This window comes from Pseudophryne corroboree, chromosome 6 (genome assembly GCF_028390025.1).
Source record: "Pseudophryne corroboree isolate aPseCor3 chromosome 6, aPseCor3.hap2, whole genome shotgun sequence".
Lineage (NCBI taxonomy): Eukaryota > Metazoa > Chordata > Amphibia > Anura > Myobatrachidae > Pseudophryne > Pseudophryne corroboree.
Genome location: NC_086449.1, coordinates 416,492,295 through 416,516,435, shown reverse-complemented (window position 1 = coordinate 416,516,435; position 24,141 = coordinate 416,492,295). Strand labels below are relative to the sequence as shown.

At 43.1% G+C, this 24,141-nt stretch overlaps 1 protein-coding gene across 7 annotated transcripts in view; it reads right to left on the bottom strand.

Annotated features, from left to right (window-relative positions):
- CACNA2D1 (calcium voltage-gated channel auxiliary subunit alpha2delta 1) overlaps positions 1–24,141 on the bottom strand; it is a 1,227,493-nt gene that overhangs the window by 486,988 nt on the left and 716,364 nt on the right. The gene's annotated exons all lie outside the window — the stretch shown is intronic.

Genomic DNA, 24,141 nt, shown 5'->3' with positions numbered 1-24,141 from the left:
AGAAGTCTACCAAACCCCAGCATGACCTATCCGCATCAATGTATCCTGGCCAGATACAGAGGGTGGAGTATGGAGGTGCTGGTGGGAGGGACTGCGCAAGGAAACCATTGGACATGTAGATATGACAGCCTGATGATCTGACAATATTTTAAAGTGTTTGATAAATGTTTTTTTTTTCCTGTTGTTTATTGTTGATTTATGTAATATATATGCATATGAATTGTTCTCTCTTTCTTTGTTTTTTTTTGTTTTCTCTCTCTTCTCACTCATGTTTTCATGTTTTAAAGATGGTATGTCACACATCAGTTAGACAAATGGTAATGCAAGATTTTTGCTCCTTACAGAAAGATCGCTGGTTGGGAAGGAATATTGCATCACTGGAATGTTCGTTTGGAAGACTGAGAGACAGCACCTTTGAGATGACAGCAGAACAAGAAGAACAACAAGACTAGAGAACTTATTATCGTAACAAGTTTCTCTCCCCCTCAAACTGTTTTCCTGTACCCCCATTACAAATTTCTCCTTTTCTCCTCCTGTAAGATGGACTCGCCTCAAGAGACTGTGATCCGTGTTTTCATGTTGACCCTGATGTTGACCAGAGCAGTCTGTTTCGGTGAGAGTACCAGTGAGGTCGAGAAAAGGATCCAGAATGGGTTTCTGATGACTGAGACGGAGGTGTAAATTTCCAATAGCAACACAATCACCAAGCAAAGGCGAGTACCGGAAACGATCTAACAGCCATGTTATTTGTAAACATTGTGAAGGATTGTTAGCTGAAAAAAGAACTGTATCTGTAGACTCTGTGACAGTGTAGTAGAGGATGGGTGCATCAAGAAATGTCAGTCCAGTTTTAATATCCACATGGACCGGCATCCATTGAGTGACTATCACTCCTTAGTGGGTAAAGTGTTAAATCAGACATATTGTTGGGTATGCTTTCAAGTACCTCAAGGCCATAGCAAATCAGGCTTAGTACCATTCCCTTTAACGGTAGGGGAGGTACTTGAGCTAAGTGGTGGGAGGCCGGTGGACAGGAGGTTTAATATCTCCAGTCCTCCTAGTTTGAAGCTCCACCAATATCATGTGGATAGATCCCTAGTATGTTTTAACATTTCCAATCCCCGAAAGCCGGGAAATTGGGAAGTGTCATGGAATAACAAAACCATGACCTTTTCACATAGAGCCGATAGAATGCCTACAGATACAGAGCTCATACGCCACATAGCCGATAGTGGAAAATATTTCCGATATAGGTATACCCTAAGAAGTAGGACCATGAGAGTTGGAGAGGTATCACCAGGATACAGTGCACAGATCGTACAAACTGATAGGTGTACTAAACAGATGGGAGAATTAGGGTTAGGAGATTTCACATGGAAGATGTGTAATATGGTTATGTCCTACTCCGTCCCATATGTTCTCCCCGATGATGCATAATTCATATGCGGGAGGAAGGCGTATAAGTGGCTTGCCCCAAACTCAGAAGGATTGTGTTATATTGGAAAAGTATTGCCTGAAGTAATGACTGTATCACATGCCAAAATGAAAGATATACACCATGGTGCCCAAGCTCCTTATACTCACACTCATTACGAGCACGTCGTTAAAAGGCAACTGACAGAAAGGACAGAGCATCCGGCCTCTGACATGATCCATGAATCCACCGGGATTCAGGTTTTACTTGCATTAGATTTCACTCGCACCGCTAGAGGAGTGCTGAACTATAGATACATATCTGCGCTTGCAAATTTGTTAGACAATATCACTGAAATGTATGACGACACTTTTAGGTATACTGGAAGGGGACTTCAAGCTTATAAAACAGAACTGGTACAGCATAGAATGGTTCTCAATTATCTCACAGCAGTGACAGGTGGATATTGTGTCACACTGGCAACGCAGTACGGCGTGAAATGCTGCACTTATATTACGAATAGTACCGAGGACCCGGTCGAGGTCATAGACCAAAAGATGGACGACATTCTCCAATTAAAGTGGGAATTTCGCAGGAGACACAATCTCACCCTTGCTGCTGTGGGTGATGAGCTGACTGGTTGGGTGTCATGGTTGAACCCGCGAAATTGGTTCTCTGGTTTAGGAGAATGGGCTCAAGGAGTCATAATGGATGTTGGGAAGTTTCTTCTATGTATCTTAGCTGTTGTCATATCGATTGGCTTGATATTTAGATGCGGTCAGGCTTTAATGAAGTGCAAACGTAGTACCAGGGTAATGAGTCTAAGGAGTGAGGAAATTGTAATTCCAATGGATTTGATTTATGACCCAATGGTGGAGACAATGATGTGATGAAAATGCGATTATACGGTCCGTTTCTTTCACCTGTTTTTCCGTTTTTCCAAGGTAAAAAGACCAACTTTTGACGAGGAATTTGATGACCCTGTATACAGACAACTGATGGATTAAAGAAGAAGTTTTGACAACCTTATACACAGATGTTTGATGAACTATGCCATAGACCCCCAGTTTCCCTAGAAATTTTAAATTTACGCTAGCCCAACACTTTTGTAAGTCTATGGACATTGACAAAGCTTTTGCTCGCACTCGTTGGCAAAAGCCCAAAGAAGACTGCATTCAACAGATACCAGACAAGACTTCAGCCGACAAATGTTCATTAACCTGACATAGAATACCACTGCATTTACCATAATTGTTCTTTATCTTCATTTCTACAACCTTCAGGTAATGACACACATAGTCGATAGGGAATACAGGCACAGATATCAGCAATCACATATTCCCCCATTCATGTATCATCAACTAAAATGTGCTCCCCCATTTTGTTGCAACCAAAATCCGAAAAGAGCTCGGTAAAGTTTGACAGCCCATCCACAGACCCGTACCGCGGGATAAGAAGGAATTCAAATGTATACTTCGCAATACCTCGAAGCTTGATTTAAAACACGTACGGCACGATGATACATGACCCCCCCAAACATGGATTCATACACACATGCTTCTGCTATCTCACTAGGTCATACCCTTTTCCCACCTTCTTCTCTCCTCCCTTACCCAATCATAGAAATGTATTTACATATGACATATATTTTTCTCTTTTTGAAATGTTTTAGGAAGTGGCAGTTATTGGTGACTGCCAAAGGGTGGACTGTCAAAGTCAAAAATATTACATAGAGAGAACATACAAACTGCACACATTTAAGTCGCTATACTTGCAAATATGCGCAGCGAGCACAGCAATATATAGTAACACACGCATTTACTCGGACATGGCACAGAGATGGATTCAACACTTATTTCATACAGTACATAATTATAATAATATCAAGCACCAGACATCATGGAGATTTAAAATTAGCTAATGAATTAATGTCATGAATGTGTATTATTTGAACCGAACCAGATACGCCCGTCATGTTTGATATTGAAACAAGCAGATTGATGTGTAGATTAATTTGATACTTGTTGTGAAGTTGTGGGACATTGCAGCGGATAGATATGATTATATGTATAAAAGCTAAGATCATTTTGTTAGAACAATGAATGATCAAGCCAACCCTTTTGCCAGATTTCAGGGCTGAACCTGATCAGCATATACAAAGCAAGAGAGACCCCTCCCCCAGGAACTAGGAAAAACAGGAAAGTTGTTGCTGGCTAGAGAGAGAGGTGTTCAGTTGCTTGTGAACTCAGAGAACAGATGTAATGTAGCTACACTCAGAACAAAGCTCTCAGAAGCATGGCTGGATCATCACCAGGCACCTTACAAAGGCTAAGTATCATAATCTCAATATCTCATGGCTGATTGGCATAGAATAGTTTTAAATATGTGTTTGAGGTAGAGTAGTTGTGAAGTGATTGGTATAGAGTGGTTGGTTTGGAGATGCAAATGGCTTAAGGTTAATGAGGCTTGCGCAGCTGTGTGATTGTTGGGTGTTTGTGATAATACTCTATGAAATCTGTAATGAATTGGAACAGTAGACAATCTGTAGCATAGCATTCCTGGTATACATTTATGGTTGGTGATAAACAACAGATTATAGTAGTTTTACATGATGCATCTTGCTGAAGGTTTGAAGTTAAAGCATACTTCCTTTTGTTACTGTAGTCATGTGCTTGTAGCAATGGCTGCTGCTGGGTGTTTTCCCCTCCCCCTTTCAACCATGTGGTGCAGTCTTTGGAATCATGGGAGTTTTCCCAAAATGGAGTCTAGCTTCTGTCCCATGCGGTATTGTAGGGTTGTGTATATAGGGACAGCCAGTATGGGTAAGCTCAAGTATTTTCTCCACAAAGATTCTCAGCATTGACTAACTGCGCAGCGATTGTTCCTCACATGTGTAAGCTTATCTGCAACCATATTGTCTCTTATTTAATGTTATAAGCCATTCTCTCTCTCCTTCCCCTTTTAAAAGTAATTGTGTCTTTATTGTATTTTATGTGTAGTAACTTGGTTAGATATTCTATGTTATTTTGGTAGTGTATAGCTTGTATTGTATTATTCTTTTTGAACGATCATTCTCTCACTAAAGGCGTTAGAACCTTAGACCGGTATTTGATTGGTTATTATAAATGCATAAAGGTTTCTCAGAGCATCATAGTCGCTCATACAGCTTTTAAGCTAACAAGGTTACACTGCATTACATCTACACATTGTCACTGCACAAATGTTAACAGTATAAGTACATTCCTTAAGGTATAGTTAAGGGAGTACCCTTGCGGTACTTTTTGCGCCAATTGCGTACTGTGTTCTTTAACCTTTAACGTGTTTTTAATAGGACAAATATATTATATACATTGTCATTACTCTTCCTCTGTACAGCTACAGCAGCCCGGTCCGTGTATCCCCGCCCTCTGCATCCAGTGTAGCTCCGCCCCCTGCATCCCATGTAGCTCCGCCCCCTCTTCGGATCTGCAGTGCACACAGCCGCTGTTACAGGTGAGGGGAGGGCAGTAGGCGTTTCATGCTGTCGGTGCCGCTGCCTGTCATACACAGGCACAGCAGCCAGCAGCAGGGGGATAGGCCAGGTGGCGCAGCAGCATGGAAGGGATGCAGAGCAGGGGGAGTGCCTCTCCGTCCCAGCGCCTCCCTGCACTGCATCCCTTCGCTGAGCGGGTAGCGCCGGGCCTGCTGCCGCACGGGTGCATACCCACAGTACCATGCCCTGTCCCAATCATAGCTTGCGGTGGTAACAAATCTTGTTATTTATACACTCAAAAGATACTTGTGTACTCCCAAGTGCTGTATTAAATGGATAAAAAATATATACATGTAATATGCTGACCCAGTTCCTTATGCATTATGTGAACAGAGATGATGTTTCCATATTTTTAATGCATACTAATAAAGTTTAAACATTTTAATTGAATACATCGCAAAAAAGTGCCCCAGCATATAGAGTCTACTTGCCTATCCCAAACTAAGACATATAAAGTGGGTGGCAGAGCTCCAGCATGTGCTGGCTGTCAGTGTCTCCTGCTGTCTACTCTGGCCTGCCCTGTTCCCTACCTAGTCTCTGAGTCAGAGTCAGTGGGCATCCCTCTGCTTCTCCTCCTCCTGCTCTGCGGCTGCCTGTACATCGGCCCATGGTATAGCAGGCGGAGGGAGGGGGGCAGGTGGTGGAGCAACCTCAAACTTTGCTGGTGCCCGGAGCTTGCGCTCCACCAGAGCCACCCTCGCTAGACCCCTGGTCACAGCACCAATACTGACAGCTAAGATTTTCTACAAGATAAAATGTCTACTTAAGGTTGAAATTTTCAGGTATATACACTGGAGTTTCATAAGCCCTTAACCCCGGGGTGTTTTATGATAGGAGAGGGCCCGTGTGCAGGACCCCTCTTCTCTGGTAACGCTGTAGACTCTTGCGTTGTGCCAGAGTCTACTGTGCATCTGCATATCTCCAGGAACATGGGCTTTGCACAAATCACCAGTGAAAATGCACATAGCATCATTCTCCCTGTGATTTCTGCTGCTCTGCAGCACCAGGCTGACGCGGGACTTAGAGACAGCGGAGAGGTAAGTATAACTGTATACAGTAAACATTTACAATGTTAGCATACAATATTAACATTTCCTGCATTGTACTGAAACAGTTATCAAATAAATCTGTAATGCCAGTATAATGGATTCTTCAGAGTGTCACATAATGTTAATCATATTGTAAACATACTATTCGGTATGTAGAGAAGGTTGGGGTACAAGACAGGTTTAATTCCCCAATCCCAATTATTCTCCTTTAAATTAATATCTCTTAAAATTGTTTGTCAAATGCTGCAAGAATGTAATCTTAGAAACTGCCAAATCTCCATGAATGTAGACAATGTTGGTTTTCAAGATCAAGACAATATTGGTTTGTCAAGAGCAGATATGAATGCATATGAACATCACATGTACAAATCAATTCAAGATTCTACCTGTCAAATACATTTCTTTACAGTACATGTCATAAAATTCCCATTGTCAAAACAAGACTCATCTTCGACTCATCTTTTTCTTCCTCGACTCATCTTTTTCACTCAAAATGTGCAACTTACTCGCATAAATATAACAACTGAGAGCAACAATCACTTGATGTGCGACATTTGTATACAAATAAATCTGTATAAAAGTGCTGTGATGCCGCTATCTCTCATTCCTTTGTGCTTTATCTGTGACTTTGTACGTGTTTAAACCTAATTCCTATGCGGTTACAGTCTCAGCCCAGTGTCTCGAGTGCACTTAGAGTGGTGTTTTGCTGTGTCTGTGATGCGAATAAGATACTTTGGGGGAGATTCAAATGTTTGAAAAGTCAGTTGGGAGTTTGTTTTTTCCCATCTAATAGACAGGAAAAAACAGACACCCAACCGACTTTTCAAACATTTGAATTCCACTCAAAATGTAAAGAAAAAGATAGCAAGATACACCTCTCAGGGGTGTAGTATGGTATGCCGGCGGCCGGACTCCCGGCGACCAGCATACCGGCGCCGGGAGCACGACCACCGGCATACCGACAGTGTGGCAAGCGCAAATGAGCCCCTTGCGGGCACGGTGGCACGCTATTTTATTCTCCCTCCAGGGGGGTCGTGGACCCCCACGAGGGAGAAAAAGTGTCGGTATGCCGGCTGTCGGGATTCCGGCGCCGGTATACTGTGGTCGGGATCCCGACAGTCGGCATACTGAAGACCATCCCTTCTCAGAGCATCACTCACTCACGCAGGGCATCTCATGTTGCATGGCATTTATATGATAGGTGCATGAGTACACAACTATAGTTAATTTATTTAACTGGTAAAGTATCAAAATTATGGCATAACAAGGAGTGAGGGAAATATATAAATGTGCTTATGATTATATGAGCACCTATCAAATGAGTAATGTATGCTGATGTACTTTTAAAGAGCCAGTGGTGTTTGTATACGAAATGTAAAATAATGCCCTGGTAGTCAATGAAATTGGCCATGACAGCGCTTGCTGGGATCTGTAGTGTGCCGGTACTGTACATTCAGTTATTTGTTTTCCAGTATTACAACATATTATGCCTTGGGATGTTTGGATGAGCCCTAGAGTTATCAGCACAGGGCTGTTGTTTCTTGCAGGTTATCAGAAAAATGAATGGTAGTACTCTTATTGGTCAGAGCGTGGAAACAGCAGTGCTAACTAGTCTAGGGCTAGTTGTTACTGTGACCCCATGCTATGTGTTCCCCCTGCTATAGTGATAGCCACTCTGGATGGTAAAATCTAGTACTAGTAGTTAGTGGAAATTTGGGGACTCCCACACCCTTTATCCTTCTAGTCATGTCCATTTTTATCATAGAACATATTTACTAATCCTAACTCCTACCATAGCTGGTGTAAATGCCATAACCTAGCTCAGCAAACTCATGCATTATGCACTGTCACCCATTTGCCATTTTCAAACAATTCAAGAGTAAAAACACATCACCCAATTGTGCCAAATTGAAATAAATTTCCTGTTCTTCCACCAGTTGGTACATTTGTCCTAAAAAGACCTTTACATCTACTGTCTGTACATGTGACAGCTACAAGTGGCACCAGCTTAATATGGCAATTTAAAGGTAATTTAGGTTGATGGTGGATTGGAACGGTTTTGGGTGACAATGCAGACTCCACACAGTAAGACAATAAAGTGATGTTGCACACACTCTACTTATGTGGCCTAGAACCAATGTGAGGAAGCAGGAGTGACTAAGCTGGCTGTGAGAACGCACTTTCCTGGAACGTGAAGGTGATAGAAAATAAGCACATGTGAATCCTAAATGTGATTTATGAATTAATGAGTTGATCAAAAATATACCTCCTAACAGTTTATTCCATGGGTATTATATGATGGTTTGAAGTATTCTTGGTACAGGTGTCTCTGCACAAATGAGTGCAAATAATTAGCATTTTCATTTTCTTGAACACTTCCCCAGGACCTTTATACACCAATTTGTATCCTGTGATTCTCTGTCAATGTGGTTCTTTACAAAGCAAAGTTAAAATGCAGATGGCATTTGCCTTGATATTACCAAAATGGGTTTCTTTGATGAGCACACTTCTGCAGCAATAAACTGTTACAGTAAATGGACCATAATAATGAATTATTACTCAGAGAAAGACATAAATGAACACTTGCTGTAAGCCATGCTAGATACTGACAAAATACCTGTTAAAAGAAAAAAAATTGGATTCTTGATTATATTTGATATTTTATTTGTAAGTAGCAATTTTCACATTGATACAAGTTTCCTAGAGAGAAGATATTAAAAAATATAGGGGTGAACACAATAGGTTATGAACAAACGAAAACTACCAACTGCGCTAACATATAAATTCAGTTTATATATTTGTTAAAATGAATACACAGATGCAAATACATATATAAAAAATAAAATATGACACTGATCATGCCAAAAAAAACATATTGATAATGAGCCTTAATAAGCCAGTCTCTGACTCCAAATTATTCACTCAGGGCAGTCTTTGTGCACAATGCCGGCATATGCAACTATTGCTGGAAGATAGACAGAGTCCCGCAGAGCATATGTATGCATAAATTTAAATGGCGTCCAGGTGATGAGAAATATAGTTACCAAGTCCCAAGTGGTAATTCAGCCGGGTATTCCACCTAGCGGGGTTCTGGAGTGATCTCTCTATCCCACGCAATGGTAATGGTGGTTCTCCCTTTATTAATGTCCACAGTTGAGGGACTGGAATCTCCTGATGAATGGAAAAGTCCTGTGTGACGCCTGCAGGAATCCTTAGCAACGCCCTGGTCAGAGATGTGGCCCCCTAACGCGTTTCGCTGTCACTTGGCAGCTTTATCAATGCTCTGCAGGACTCTTTCCATCTTCCAGCAATAGATGCATATGCCGGCATAGTGCACAAAGACTGCCCTGAGTGAATAATTTGGAGCCAGAGACTGGCTTATTAAGGCTCATTATCAATATGTTTTTTTTGGCATGATCAGTGTCATATTATTTTATTTTTTTATATATGTATTTGCATCTGTGTATTGATTTTAACAAATATATAAACTTAATTTATATGTTAGCACAGTTGGTAGTTTTCGTTTGTTTATAATTTATGTGATTGGGGTGAACGACTATCACCTCCCCCAACAGCAGCTTAGAAAACCAGCTCAGTTACAGCGCCTGTTCTTTTTACCATTTATGGTAAATTCACTTTTCTTTTGCGTGAACACAATAGGCCCTGTTAATTTAACGGGTGTGAAAAATGCGGATAGCCTCAGGCTTTAATGCCTGGGCCTATTCAGTTACAGTCTATTCCCTTGCCTGTTAAATTAGCTGTTTTTGGATGTTGATGCATAGGCTCTGGGATAAGTTCACAGATCAATGCGTTAACTTGTGCAACAAACCCGAAAACAGGCAATTTATCACATATTTCTTTTCGGTCTGACCCGAAAAGAAATACATGTTAAGTGCAGCCTGCGGGCTGCATTCTGGGCTAATTGGATAGCCCCAGGGGATTAATTAGTGGCTAACTGAATTTGCCCCTTAGTGAAGTATTGTATGCTATTAAGCTATTGGAGCTGGATTGTCCCATTTGACAACTGTAATATAATAATAATAATAATAATAACTCCAATTTTTCCTTTGTGGGCTCTAATCCCAATACCCCCGGTGTAGGGGAATGTGTTGGGGGTAAGCATGTCTGCTCACCCTTCTCCCCTCTCTTGTTTTGGATAACATTATAAAATGGTCCTAGTCCAGCACCAAATCTGTTACAGTGGATCACAATGCAACACTAAAAAACCCACTGCCCTCTCTTTTGCAGCTCAAAAAACATTTCAGTTCTAGTGTGTGTAAGTACCAAAATAAAATATGTATACAATGTAAATATATCTAATGAGCTCCCAGGATTATTAGCCTCTCATTGATTGCTAGATATAAATATAAAAGCTTAACAAGAGAAAGATAAACTCCAGCTATATGGATTTTCAGTAAAGTTATAAACACATGGGGGTATATTCAATAACTGTCGGGTCCTTTCCAACGGAAAGGATCCGACAGGTCAGTATTCAATGAGCGGCCAAATTCGACTGTCGGATTTGGGCGTTTCCGACAACTGTCTGTCCCGTCCGTGCCGCTGTTGCTGTTTCCCGTCCACTCTCCGTCCCCGCTCCTTTCCTCACCTGTCCACGGCACCCGTCCTCACTCCTCTCATCACCCGTGCACGCTCGCCCTCATGACCTGTCCCCGCTCTCCCGTCTCATCTCCCCTGTTCCGACAATGACAGATTGACATTGTCGGAAACAGGGCCAAAACCTTTGGTTTTGGCTGCGTTAACAACAATACAAACGTGGATTCCGACAATCCACGTGTTTAAAAAAACAGCCGGCATTGAATAGGTCAGAACCCCATCTGACCTAAACCTGTCGGAAACAGCAGTTTCCAACAAGTATTAAATATACCCCATGTCCGGCCCCGGACAGGCTGAAGTGATCGCAGCGGCTGAGTAAGTCCTGGCAAATCAGAAACTGCAGAAAACTTTTTTTGTACCGCTCGGCTGCACATGCGTTCGCACACTTGCAAAGCAAAAATACACTCCCCTATGGGCGGTGACTATCTGCTTGCAGCAGTACAAAAAACCCCTAGCGAGCGATCAGGTCAGGATTAGGCCCATTATCAAGTATATTCAATTAGAGTCGGAAACTGCCGTCTTGTCGGAAAGACAGCAGTTTCCAACTGCAATAGATCGGAATTGGTCCCGACCTATTCAATCTGGGCTCAGTTTTTCCCAACTTGTCGGAATGCCGCGTGTATTGTCGGAAGTGGGGCCAAACTCTACAGGTTTTAGCCCAGTTTCCAACAACGTCAATACGACTTTTAAAAAAGTCGAATTGACGCTGTCGGGAATGAGCCAAACCTGTCGAGTTTGGTCCGGCACTGAATAGAGAGCTGTCGTGTCCATTCCGTCAGAAAGGACCCGACAGCAATTGAATATACCCCTATGTGTGTAAGGGCATCAATAAATGTTGTTATAATGTGTAAGGCGCATTATGTTTATTAGGACATTAATAATGTGTGTCATAGGTGTAAGGGACATTACTGTGTGATATGTGTATAAATGCATTATTAATGTGTGACATTGTGTGTATAAGGTGGCCCTCATTCCGAGTTGATCGGTCGGTATTTTTCATCGCATCGCAATGAAAATCCGCTTAGTACGCATGCGCAATATTCGCACTGCGACTGCGCCAAGTAATTTAACAATGAAGATAGTATTTTTACTCACGGCTTTTTCATCGCTCTGGCGATCGTAATGTGATTGACAGGAAATGGGTGTTACTGGGCGGAAACACGGCGTTTTATGGGCGTGTGGATGAAAACGCTACCGTTTCCGGAAAAATCGCAGGAGTGGCTGGAGAAACGGAGGAGTGGCTGGGCGAACGCTGGGTGTGTTTGTGACGTCAAACCAGGAACGACAAGCACTGAACTGATCGCACAGGCAGAGTAAGGTTGAAGTTACTCAGAAACTGCAAAGTAGTTTGTAATCGCAATATTGCGAATACATCGGTCGCAATTTTAAGAAGCTAAGATACACTCCCAGTAGGCGTAGGCTTAGCGTGTGTAACTCTGCTAAATTCGCCTTGCGACCGATCAACTCGGAATGAGGGCCAAGGTGCTCTGATGTGTGGCGTAACATATAGAAAGGGCACTACTGTGTGGTCTAATGTGAATAAAGAGCAAAATGGTGAGGTGTAATGGAAATAAGGCACAATTCAGTGTGATGTAATGTGATTAAGGGGCACTACTGTGAGGAGTAACATATTTAAGGTAAAGTGGTACTACTGTGTGATGTAATGTGAATAAAGGACACTATCATATGATATAATGTGAATAGAGTTGCACTATTGTTGTCAGAATGGGCTGTGTTTGTGGATCCGTTGGACTTTGACCAACCGAAGGAGCAGATGTCCCTGAGTGCTGGAAACAAGGAGGACGAAGATAACTCCTTTTCATATATTTATTAAGGATAACAGATCAGAATGAGACTGTAGGAAGACTGAGACTAATTAGTTCAGGATTGTGAAACTGCAGGGAATGAAGTGACTGAATGATACAAGGCCGAGATTGAAGAACTGTGAGGAATATACTTAGGTTGATATAAAGAAGAGACTGAAGAACTGTGAAGTTGAGTTGTTGAGTGATGCAAAGGTAAGGCTGAAGAACTGTGAAGACTGTTAGCCAGATGATGTGAAAACGTGAATGTGGAACTGTGAAGACTGGTTGCTGGATGATGCAAGGACATGAATGAGGAACAGTGAAGACTGGTTGCTGGATGATGCGAAGACGTGAATGAAGAACAGTGAAGACTGGTTGCTGGATGAAATGAAGACGTGAATGAAGAACTGTGAAGAATGGTTGCAGGATGATGCGAGGACGTGAAAGAAGAATTGGAAGACTGGTTTCAGGATGATGCAAAGACGAAAATGAAGAGCACAGGCTGAAGCTGGCAAACCACCGCGAGAATCCTGCGGAATCCGAAGGCACCAGTGGGAGAGCGGTTAACCGTGATCGCGCACTGGAGAGCTGGCGAGCGTTGTGCAGCGAGAGTCAGCTGAGAACTTTGAGAGCCTGATGGGACCAATTATCAAGAGACGCACAGAACAAACTGCGGGAGCACAGAGCTAAGGCACAGACTAACCACAACAAAGTACTGGCACAGAATGCAATAATCCCAGCCTATTTATAGGCAGCATAAAAACAGGATTGGCTGACACTCATCCATCACGATCTCTGGTGCTGCCCTTGGTCTCCAACATGGCCACTCCCAGGACTGCAGACACGCCAGGAAGCTGCAGGCCACTAGGTCCTCCCCCTAGCCTCCGGAAGCCACCACTCCTGTCGCTGACCCAGCCGCGTCCCCGTGCAGCCACAGAGCTGGTCCTCTGTACCAGCAGAGGACGGAACCCGGGAACCACGGCGGTAAGCGCCCACCGCGTGACAATTGTATAATATGAATTGGGGGTACTATTGTGTGGCCATGCCCCTACCCAGCAAGAACACACTCCTTTTTGGGCTGTGCACTGAATGTGCGCACTGTTCCTATTTAAAATAATAGGAATTTAATACCTTCCGGTAATTCCTTTTATCGTGGTCCGTAGTGGATACTGGGGAACTGTACTTTAGTACCATGGGGTATAGATCGGGTCCACTAGAGCCTGGCACTTTAAAACATTTAGTGTGTATATGTGTGCTGGCTCCTCCCCTCTATGCCCCTCCTACCAGACTCAGTCTAGGAAAACTGTGCCCGAGGAAACGGACATACCATGAGAGAAGGAATAAATACAACAACAGTGAAGCAAAAAGCCAACACACAACCATAACCAAAAGGAGGGTGCTAACCAGAACAGAGGATAGCAACACTAACCCAACTAGGATAGCACATCTATCCCAACAACATAAAGGGGCTGCAATGGCGGTCCAACCAAATACTTACTCAAGTAAGAAGGAATCAAAGCACTGAGGCGGGCGCCCAGTATCCACTATGGACTACGAGAAAAGGAATTACTGGTAGGTATTAAATTCCTATTTTCTGTAACATCCTAGTGGATACTGGGGTACTGTACTTTAGTACCATGGGGAAGTCCCAAAGCTCCCAAACAGGTGGGAGAGTGCTGAGACTCCTGTAAAACTAACTGACCAAACTTAAGGTCATCCTTGGCCAAGGTGTTGAACTGAAAGAATTTCACAGAAGTGTTTGAACCAGACCAAGTAGCAACATGGCACAACTGTAAGGCCAAGACACCCTGGGCAGCCACCCAGGAAGAGCACACAGACATTGTCGAGTGGGACTGAATAGACTTCGGTAAAGGCAGAGCCGCCGAAGTATAGGCCTGTTGAATGGTCAACCTAAGCCAATGAGTAATTTATTGCTTAGAAGCCGGATGACAAATCTTGTTGGCATCGTAAAGGACAAACAGCTAATCAGATTTCCGATGACGAGCCGTCCTCTTGACATAAATCTTCAGAGCCCTCACCACATCCAAGGACTCTGGCCCAATGGAAGCATCAGACAACACCAGAACCACAATGGGTTGATTCACATGAAAAGCTGAAACCACTTTTGGCAAAAACTGAGGTCGGGACCTGAGTTCCGCCATGTCTTCATGAAAAATCAAATTAGGCTCTTACAGGATAAGGCCCCCAATTCAGAGACGCATCTGACAGACCCCAATTGTAATAACATCCCCGTCTTCCAGGTGAGGAATTTCAATTCCACCCTATGTAAGGGTTCAAATCAGTATGATTGGAGAAAGGACAGAACCACATTGAGATCCCACAGGGACGTCGGAAGTACAAAAAGCAGTTGCATATGAAGAACTCGTTTTAGGAAAGTTTGTACTTCCGGCAACATGGCAAGTTGTTTCTGGAAGAAAATAGAGAGCGCCAAAAACTGAACTTTGATGGAGCCTAAACCTAGGCCCATATCCACTCCCGCTTGCAGGAAAAGTAGAAAACGACCAATTCTAAATTTCATGGGAGAAACTTTTCTACTTTCCCACAAGGAAACATAGGGGATCATTCTGACCCGTTCGCATGCTGCAATTTTTCGCAGCTGTGCAAACGGGTCAGAACTGCACATGCACGCGGGCGGCAATGCGCAGGTGCATCACTGCCCAGAGACGGCAGTCGCCGTGCAGTGACGAAATGAACCAAGAAAGCATTCGCAGCTGCGAACGCTAGAAGATTGACAGGAAGAGTCGGGCCAGAGGTGTCCACTCATCATTTTGAAGGCATGTCCGGATGAACGCAGGCATGTCCAGCCGTCTCCAGGGAGGGATCCTGACATCAGCTCCGGACAAGATCATTGCAGCGGGTGAGTAAGTCCTGAGCTGTGCAGAAACTGCACAAACTTTGTTTGTGCAGCTCTCTGCACAGCAGTTTGCAGCCCTGTACAGCGAATCCCCCCCTCCCCTGTAGGCGGTGACTACCTGATCGCAGCAGTGATAAAAGTAGCCTGTTTGTGATCAGGTCAGAATCACCCCCATACTTCTTCCAGATACGATGATAATGTTAAGACGTAACCATCTTCCTGGCCTGGACCATGGTGGAAATAACCCAGGAGGGAAGACCCTTCTTTGCAAGAATCTCCCTCTCAACTTCCAAGCCGTCAAATGTAGCCGCTGTAAGTCTGTTGAATAAGATCCTTTCGAAGCGGCAGAGGCCAAGGATCCTCCAGAGCCAAGGTTAGGAGGTACGAGTACCACGCCCATCGAGGCCAATCCGGGGGAATTAGGATTGCTTGAATGCTTTCCCTTCTTAGTCTTTTTAGAACCCGTGGGATTAGCAATAGAGGAAGGAACAGGTACACAAACTGGTACATCCATGGCTTCAGGGCGTCCGCTACTACAGCCTGCAGATCCCTCATTCTGGAACAGTAACGGCATATCTTCTTGTTGAGACGAAAAGCCATGAGATCTACAGTATCTGCGGACAGCCCCACCGGTGAATTAACTGTTGAAACACCTAGGGATGCAGGCCCCATTCCCCCAGATGGAGGTCGTGTCTGCTGAGGAAGTCCGCTTCCCAGTTGTCCACTCCTGGAATGAATATGGCTGAGATGGCCCTTGCATTGGCCTCCGCCCAAAGGAAGATTTTTGACACTTCTCGCATCACTGCTCTGCTTCTTGTTCCCCATTGTCGGTTTATGTATGCCACCACAGTGGCATTGTCCGGTTGAACCTGAATCACCAGATCCCTCAGGAGATGGGAAGCTTGCAGAAGAGCATTGTATATTGCCCTGAGTTCCAGGACGTTTATCGGCAGAGTAGATTCCTGACTTGACCATATCACCTGGAACTGGGCCCCTTGGGTCACAGCCCCCCAACCCTGGAAGCTGGCATCCGTTGTCAGTAGAATCCATGATTGGATATTGAAAATGTCTGTCTTCTACCAGGTGAGGAACTTGCAGCAACCATAATAGAGAAATCCGGGCTTTCGGAGATAAAGTCACTTCCTGATGCATGTAAAGGTGAGACCCCGACCATTTGTCCAGCAGATCCAGCTGAAATGGCCAGGCATGACATCTGCCGTATTGGACTGCCTTGTAAGCAGCAACCATCTTGCTAAGCAAACATATGCAAAGATGTATGGACACCTTGCGAGGACTGAGCGGACCAAAGCCTGGATAGCCAAGACATTGTCAATTGGAAGAAACGCCTTTTGAGACACTGTATCCAGTATCATTCCAAGGAATTGGAGACATTATGTTGGTTCCAGGTGAGATTTCTGGCAGTTTTGGATCCACCCATGATCCATAAGCAGGCGAGTCATCAGATCGATGCTGTGCAATAGATGCTCCCTGGACATAGCCTTTATCAGGAGATCGTCCAAGTAGGGGACTATGTTGACTCCCTGGGAAATGAGATCCCTCACACAAGGATTCTGGCAGGACTTCACCCACACGTGGGGGAAGTGCCAAAAACGAGCACCCACCTGTAGGTTGCCTTGCTGCTGGGGCCAAAGGTCACACGGAAGGCTCAGCAGCAGGGGATCCGGTGGTCTGGTCCAGGGTTGCAGCAGTTGCTGGTTTATGGGACTTACCATGAGATCCTCTCAAAGTGGTGGAGACTCCCGGCCCCTGTCTCTGAACCGTGCCACATGAAAGGACTGCAAGGAGTGTCCTGTATAAGAACGTCTAGCAGGTGTCGCAGCCGATGACAGATAGGTAGACTTACCCGCCATTGCCTGGGAAATCCATTTATTTAATTAATTCCCAAACAAGGCATCACCTGTAAAGGGAGGATTTTCTACACCCTTTTTGGTATCAGCTGACCATTGATGCAACCACAGAGCTATGCGTGCAAAAACTGCCATAGCAGTAGTGCGGCCATTTATCTTACACAGTTCCTTCATAGCCTCGCTCATAAAATTTGCAGCATCCTGTATGTGTTGCAGCAGAGTAATGACCTCATCCTGAGGCAGATTGTCTAATCCATTAATAATATCGGAACACTTGACCATTGTCCTGGAAATCCACCCACAAACTATTGTGGGGCTCTGCTATGCCCGCTGCTGTATAAATTGCCTTGAGAGTGGTCTCACTTTTACGGTCAGCTGGCTCTTTTAAGGATATAGCCCCTGGCACCAGCAGTACCAATTTATTAGACAGTCTGGACACAGATGTATCCACTGATGGGGGGTTTTCCCATACCTTCCTGTCCTCAGCTGGGAGGGGAAAGGTAGCTAGAAACCTCTGAGTAATTTAAAATTTCCTATCAGGGTTTAACCATACTTCCCTGGCCAGGGAGTTTAACTCTTTAGACACAGGAAAAGTTGCTGAAGTCTTTGGTCTAACATCTGGTCATCATCCTCTGGTTCTGACTTCTGATCCGGTATTTGAAGAACCTCTCTTACAGCATAAATTAGGGCCTCCACCCCTGGGGACAGAAAGCTGTCCTCATCCATATCATCATCATCCACATCGGGCTGATCAGAATCAGACTGGAGCACCTGTGGCAGTGAGCGTTTATGTGAAACCAACACAGGGGGCTGAGAAGCCTTTCTGGTATCTGCTGTTTTTGCCATACAATCAAAAGACTGTTTTAACACCTGTCTCTCCCTTTTAGCTGCAGCTAATTCTGAATTAACATTCTGAATCATGCTTTTAAAAGTATCTAGCCAGTCAGGTGCCTGTGAACTGTGTCACTATGGCGATAAGGAACATTGCTCACACATGAGGGACCCTGCTGATGAAGGGGTAGAGTTACAAGCAGCACACATAACCATGTCAACAGAGATCTTGACACAACTGAAATATAGTGCAGCTCACTGGAAAATACCCCCACACAGACCCTAGAGAGCACCTAGAGTGACAATGAGGATCGGAGACCAGCACACAGAACACAGCAGCAGTGTGTGAAATAATGTGTATAACCTGATAAAAGTGTAGCAGCGCTACTGCTGGTGTGCTCCCCACCTGCTATGACCACCTGGTACCAGTACAGAGTCTGTAACAGCGTGGGTCCATGGAGGAGCAGCGTGCATACAGCCTTGATGATCCACAGCAGCAGGAAATGGTGCCTTCCCGCCTCTGGTCACGCTCCGGGAAGCCCCGCCCCTTGAAATGGAACACAGTCCCTCACATTATTATACTGGTCATGTGTATATTTCATATAGATAACAGCACAAACAAGCCCTAAGGGGCAGTGAGCACTGCGGGGCATAAGCCCTGAGCCAGTGTTGTCCGCGGCGGGCACCGCAGCTCGTGGCCCATGGCCGCGTGACATGCCGACAAACTGCACCGGGGACCTGCTAACCGGGATCCTGGTGTAACACTCACCGCACCTCGATCTTTGGCATCTGTTAGAGGGTGGCGGCTAGCTGCTGGCGTGGGCACACATACTAATGATGTGTGATCAGCACCTCAGGAGCTCATTGTCCTGTCAGCAGGGATTATGAACCATTAACCCTCAGGAGGTTGGTTCAGTCCCCCCTCTAAGTCCCATGAAGCAGGTAGCCTGGTTGCCATGCCAACCAGGACTACCTGAAAACAATAAACTAAAACAACAATTAAAGGAAACTCTCTGGAGCTCCAGAGAAATGCATCCGGCTCCTTGGGCACATTTTTCTAAAATGAGTCTGGTAGGAGGGGCATAGAGGGGAGGAGTCAGCACACACATACACACACTAAAGGTTTTAAAGAGCCAGGCTCCAGTAGACTCAATCTATACCACATGGTACTAAAGTACAGTTCCCCAGTATCCACTAGTACGTTAGAGAAATAGGGGGTAGGATCACCAAAATGAGGACTGCTATGGGTGAGGGGTGATGGTGCTGGGAAATGGGTGCAGGGTCAGAGGTGGATCTAGCGGCGGTAGGGGCACCAACCAAAATCTTGCCTAGGGCATCATATTGGTTAGGGCCAGCTCTGTTGATGTCTACTCTTAGGGTCTAATTCAGAGTTGATCGCAGCAGCAAATTTGTTAGTAGTTGGGCAAAACCATGTGCACTGCAAGGGGGGCAGATATAACATGTGCCAAGAGAGTTAGATTTGGGTGGGGTGTGTTCAAACTGAAATCTAAATTGCAGTGTAAAAATAAAGCAGCCAGTATTTACCTTGCACAGAAACAAAATAACCCACCCAAATCTAACTCTCTCTGCAAATGTTATATCTGCCCCACCTGCAGTGAACATGGTTTTACCCAACTGCTAACAAATTTGCTGCTGCAATCAACTCTGAATTACCCCCTTAGAGGCATACCCAGAAATGTCTAGGTCATGGCAAAACACCTAATGGTTTCAACAAGTTCCTCCTAAAGTCAGACAACATCCAACACTGTAACACTGTAATACATCCAACACTGTAATACTTAATGCTAGTTAGATTTTGATAAAATAACTCAAATTTAATAACAATTTCCAGTTTAACAATGTCTTAATAAAAAATAAATGTAAAATAGGTCCTTTTCAATGTCAATCACTTAAATAGAACATATTGTGCATCAGTGACATTACACATTCTCTTCTAAATAATGCTGTCATCATTGTTTGAATATATTTCAATAACTAAACAAAAAAAATTTCAGCCTTCAGCTTTTTAATCACACAAATCCAGCAATTCAAGGACTAAAAACTGGTTACTATGCAACATTATTTCAAATAATGTTAGGTCAGAACATATTCAATATATACACAGACTAGCACTGAATTTCTCTCTTTTCCAACATACACAGGTGATTGGGGGGCAAGCATTTTACATTTATAACAGAATAACAGAGTTATATTATTTGTCGCTCTACATATTAAAACGTCCATGAAGAAACAATCTAATATAAATACAAATATGTTTGGATCAAGGTGAACATTAAAAACATTATACAGGTTGAGTATCCCTTATCCAAAATGCTTGGGACCAGACGTATTTTGGATATCAGATTTTTCCATATTTTGGAATAATTGCATACCATAATGAGATATCATGGCGATGGGACCAAAGTCTAAGCACAGAATACATTTATGTTCCATATACTCCTTATACACACAGCCTGAAGGTCATTTTAGCCAATACTTGTAATACATTTGTGCATTAAACAAAGTGTGTGTACATTCACACAATTCATTTATGTTTCATATACACCTTATACACACAGCCTGAAGGTCATTTAATACAATATATTTAATAACTTTGTGTATGAAACAAAGTTTGTGTACACTGAGCCATCAGAAAACAAAGGTTTCACTATCTCAAGACTCACTGAAAAAATTCTGTATTTCGGAATATTTGGATATGGGATACTCAACCTGTATCCCATTTTTAGATATCTTAAATGAAAGGATACTCACTAAAATAAGAAAAATAGCTTTCAGTATTTAATGAACCAATAATAGTCTGATTTATCATTTTCCCCACCCCCATCAAGTGAAATTTTTCCCAATTGTTCAAGATTATTTAGCCTTCATGAAGCTGCTGTCTTGAAGAACACATCACAAGTCCTGTCTTTCACAGATGACTTCCTACAGCGGCAAAATCTTACATTACGTATACACAGTAGGCAGTCCAACAGAGCACTTCTCACTTGAAAAGAAGTAGAAATCACTGGAACAATTATGCAAATGTAAGTAAATAACTGTTTATACAATTGCATGGACCAATAGTAATATTAGAGGGCAACATAACACTCTCTGGGATGCAGATGAGGACTGGGGGCAGCCACTTGCAAAGGTACAGTATGTTTGGTTCCATAAATCTGGAGGCTTGGTGACATAAAATCTGTGTTACAGATTAGCTGCTATGTCAGATCCATGGATTTTGGCTGAATTTTCCCATTTATAGTCATACAATAGGTGAGAGCAGGGCCTTGTGGTGCCCAGGGAGAATGTTTCCTTTGATGCCTCCCCCTATGCTTCAAAAATATAGTGGCATGGATTCATGGGGAGGGGAAGTGGACAGAGAATAGAACCAATTCACATTACACTGCACAGAGGTGTCCATCAGTCATATTACACCACACAGTAGTACCCATTATACACATAATGCCATGTTAGAGCCCCTTACATGAATTACACCACAGTAGAGTAGAGCTGCTTAAACACATTACACCAGGTAGAGTCCCTTTTATGCACGTAAAGCCAGGAAAAGCCCCTTTTATGCATGCTATGCCAGGTAGAGCCCCTTATACACATTACGCCAGGTAGAGCCCCTTATATATATTATGCTAGGTAAAGCACCTTATACTCATTACACCGGGTAGAGACCCTTTTATGCTCGTACTGTAACACCAGGGGAAGCTCCTTTTATACATGTTATGCCAGTTAGAGCCCCTTACACCCGTTATGCAAGGTAGAGCCCCTTACACACGTTATGCCAGGTAGAGCCCCTTACACACATTGCACCAGATAGAGCCCTTATACATGTTGTGCCAGGTAGAGCCTCTCATACATGTTGCACGCAGGTAGAGACTCTTATACCAGTGACTTGCGGTAAAGTGAGGCAGAGCCTTTCCTGTCATACTAACATATATGCTAGAGTTTTGATTATATAAAGTATATGAAAAGTACAAAGAATATATTAGAAATATCTTCTTTGTATTATTTTAATCATTTTAATTGGCAAAACTCTGGAGTAAAAAGTCTACAGCAGGTGAGGCAGTGCCTCACCTACCTATCATTCCTCTGATAAAAACTCACCAAATTTCCAGCAGTATATACTGCTGCATATTTGTGTAATGCCCACATGAACCCTTTGGCTCATTTATTGTGTGTAAATCTGGCTCTGGTACAAGGTTGTGCCTTCTGAGCCATTTACCTCACCGCACGTCCCTGTCTTATACATGTTGCACTAGGTAAAGCCTCTTATGCACGTTGCATTAGGTAGAGCCTCTTATACACGTTGTGCCAGGTAGAGCCCCTCTATAGAGAGTAAGAGTGTGAGTGTGTGTCTGTCTGTGTGTGTGTGTGTCCTGTCACTCACCAGTTCCACCGGCTCACGACCATCTCTGCAGGCAATTTATACCTTACTTCCGTCTAGCGTGGAGCAGCTGAGCTGGAACATCCCATACTGCTGTTACCGTAGTAACGCTCTAATGCTAAAAATCTATTACTCTGTCTTTTCCAAACTTGCCCGTTTTCATTGCAGCTCTAAAAAAAATGTACAATTACCACTTAAAAAATACATATACCCTGAGCTCCAGTATAACTTTTTTTTAAAACACATTATTGATTTGCAATGATCCCAGATGTGTAGAGGACATGGCTTAATAGCTTGTATTCAACTTCTGCTCTGATTAACTCAACAGAAGATTTAAGAATTCTAATGACTGGGGACCATAATTTCTTCTGATTCAGTGTAACATTACCTTTTTTATTTGCACAGCAATGTAGATTGGAGCTGTTTGTGAATGTGGGCCTGTGGCAGCAATGTTCTCATATGTGGCGACCTCAGATGACTCTCACAAGCACAGGGAATTGTTTCTGATGGTGTTATAGGAAGGGCAGGAAAGGAAAGAAGCTAGATGACAAAACCTGACTCATCTCTGTGCTCTGAGTGATAAAGGATGGGGAATTTTGGTATAGAGAGATTTGCTGTATTTACAGTAGATTCTTTAACTGGTACCCATGTATAAAGATGTTTGTAGGACAATGTATTTGTTAAAAATACTATAATTCAGTGTTGAAATACAATTATACAGAACATGGAACTTTACATATCCTTAGAATCTGCAGTAAATCACAGGTAAGCCAAGTATTGTTACAAGCAGGATACATCTTAATTAAGAATTATTGGCAGTTGCCTAGCAGCATAAATAACAGGCAATCCTGTGATTGTATTATATCTGTCAAAAGAAATAGGAGATACTAAGCAGATGTTTTGTTGTCTTACAGTATATACAAGTGTGACTTTATAGTTCTGTTTTCTTTCATTCTAATTTAATCTTGTCGCTAGATAGGGATTCCCATGGAAACTGCATATTGCAAATATTTTCCCATAACTAACTACATTACTATACAGTATTTAGTATGTGTGCCATATGTACACTGAAAAATATACACAAATTACAGCTTACATTACACACAGTACCAACATATAATTAAGTCCAAATGCTTGACAACAACACCCTGCACACTAAACACAGTATTCCTAACATCGAATGGATGTACAGTATAGTTATGAAAATGGGAAATTTACATGAGAATTGTTGCCAGGCAACAGCCACATTTTCTATTCATATCCTCCAATAACTTATAACATTTTCCCATGATGATGATGATGATGATGATGATAATGATGATTATTAATAATAACTGATTTGCTGCCTTCTGTAGAACACTATATAATCAGTACATAAGTTTGTTTATGGTGCTGGAGGTTTCAGACAGTAAACGTATGACATTTGAAACACAGTAAATAGTATTGGGTCTCTTCCTCTCCCTTTTTAAAAACCTACTGCAATGGAACAAGTGAACACACTGTGCATACACACGAGGGTTATGCTGCAGGCATTTGTGTATGAGTACAGAACTTAAATGGCATACAGCTTTTTACATTCATATAATAACCCTTTCCTTTTAGTTACTTTACCAGCGTGTTTACTACTGTACATGCCAAACCCCCACTGAAATGAAAAGGCTTTTGAAATAAATTGCATAAGCGCCGTTACTCTAAAATATATCAACTTAGAAAGCATCACAACAAATTCCTCAACCAGCGTTGTAAATCCTAGGATA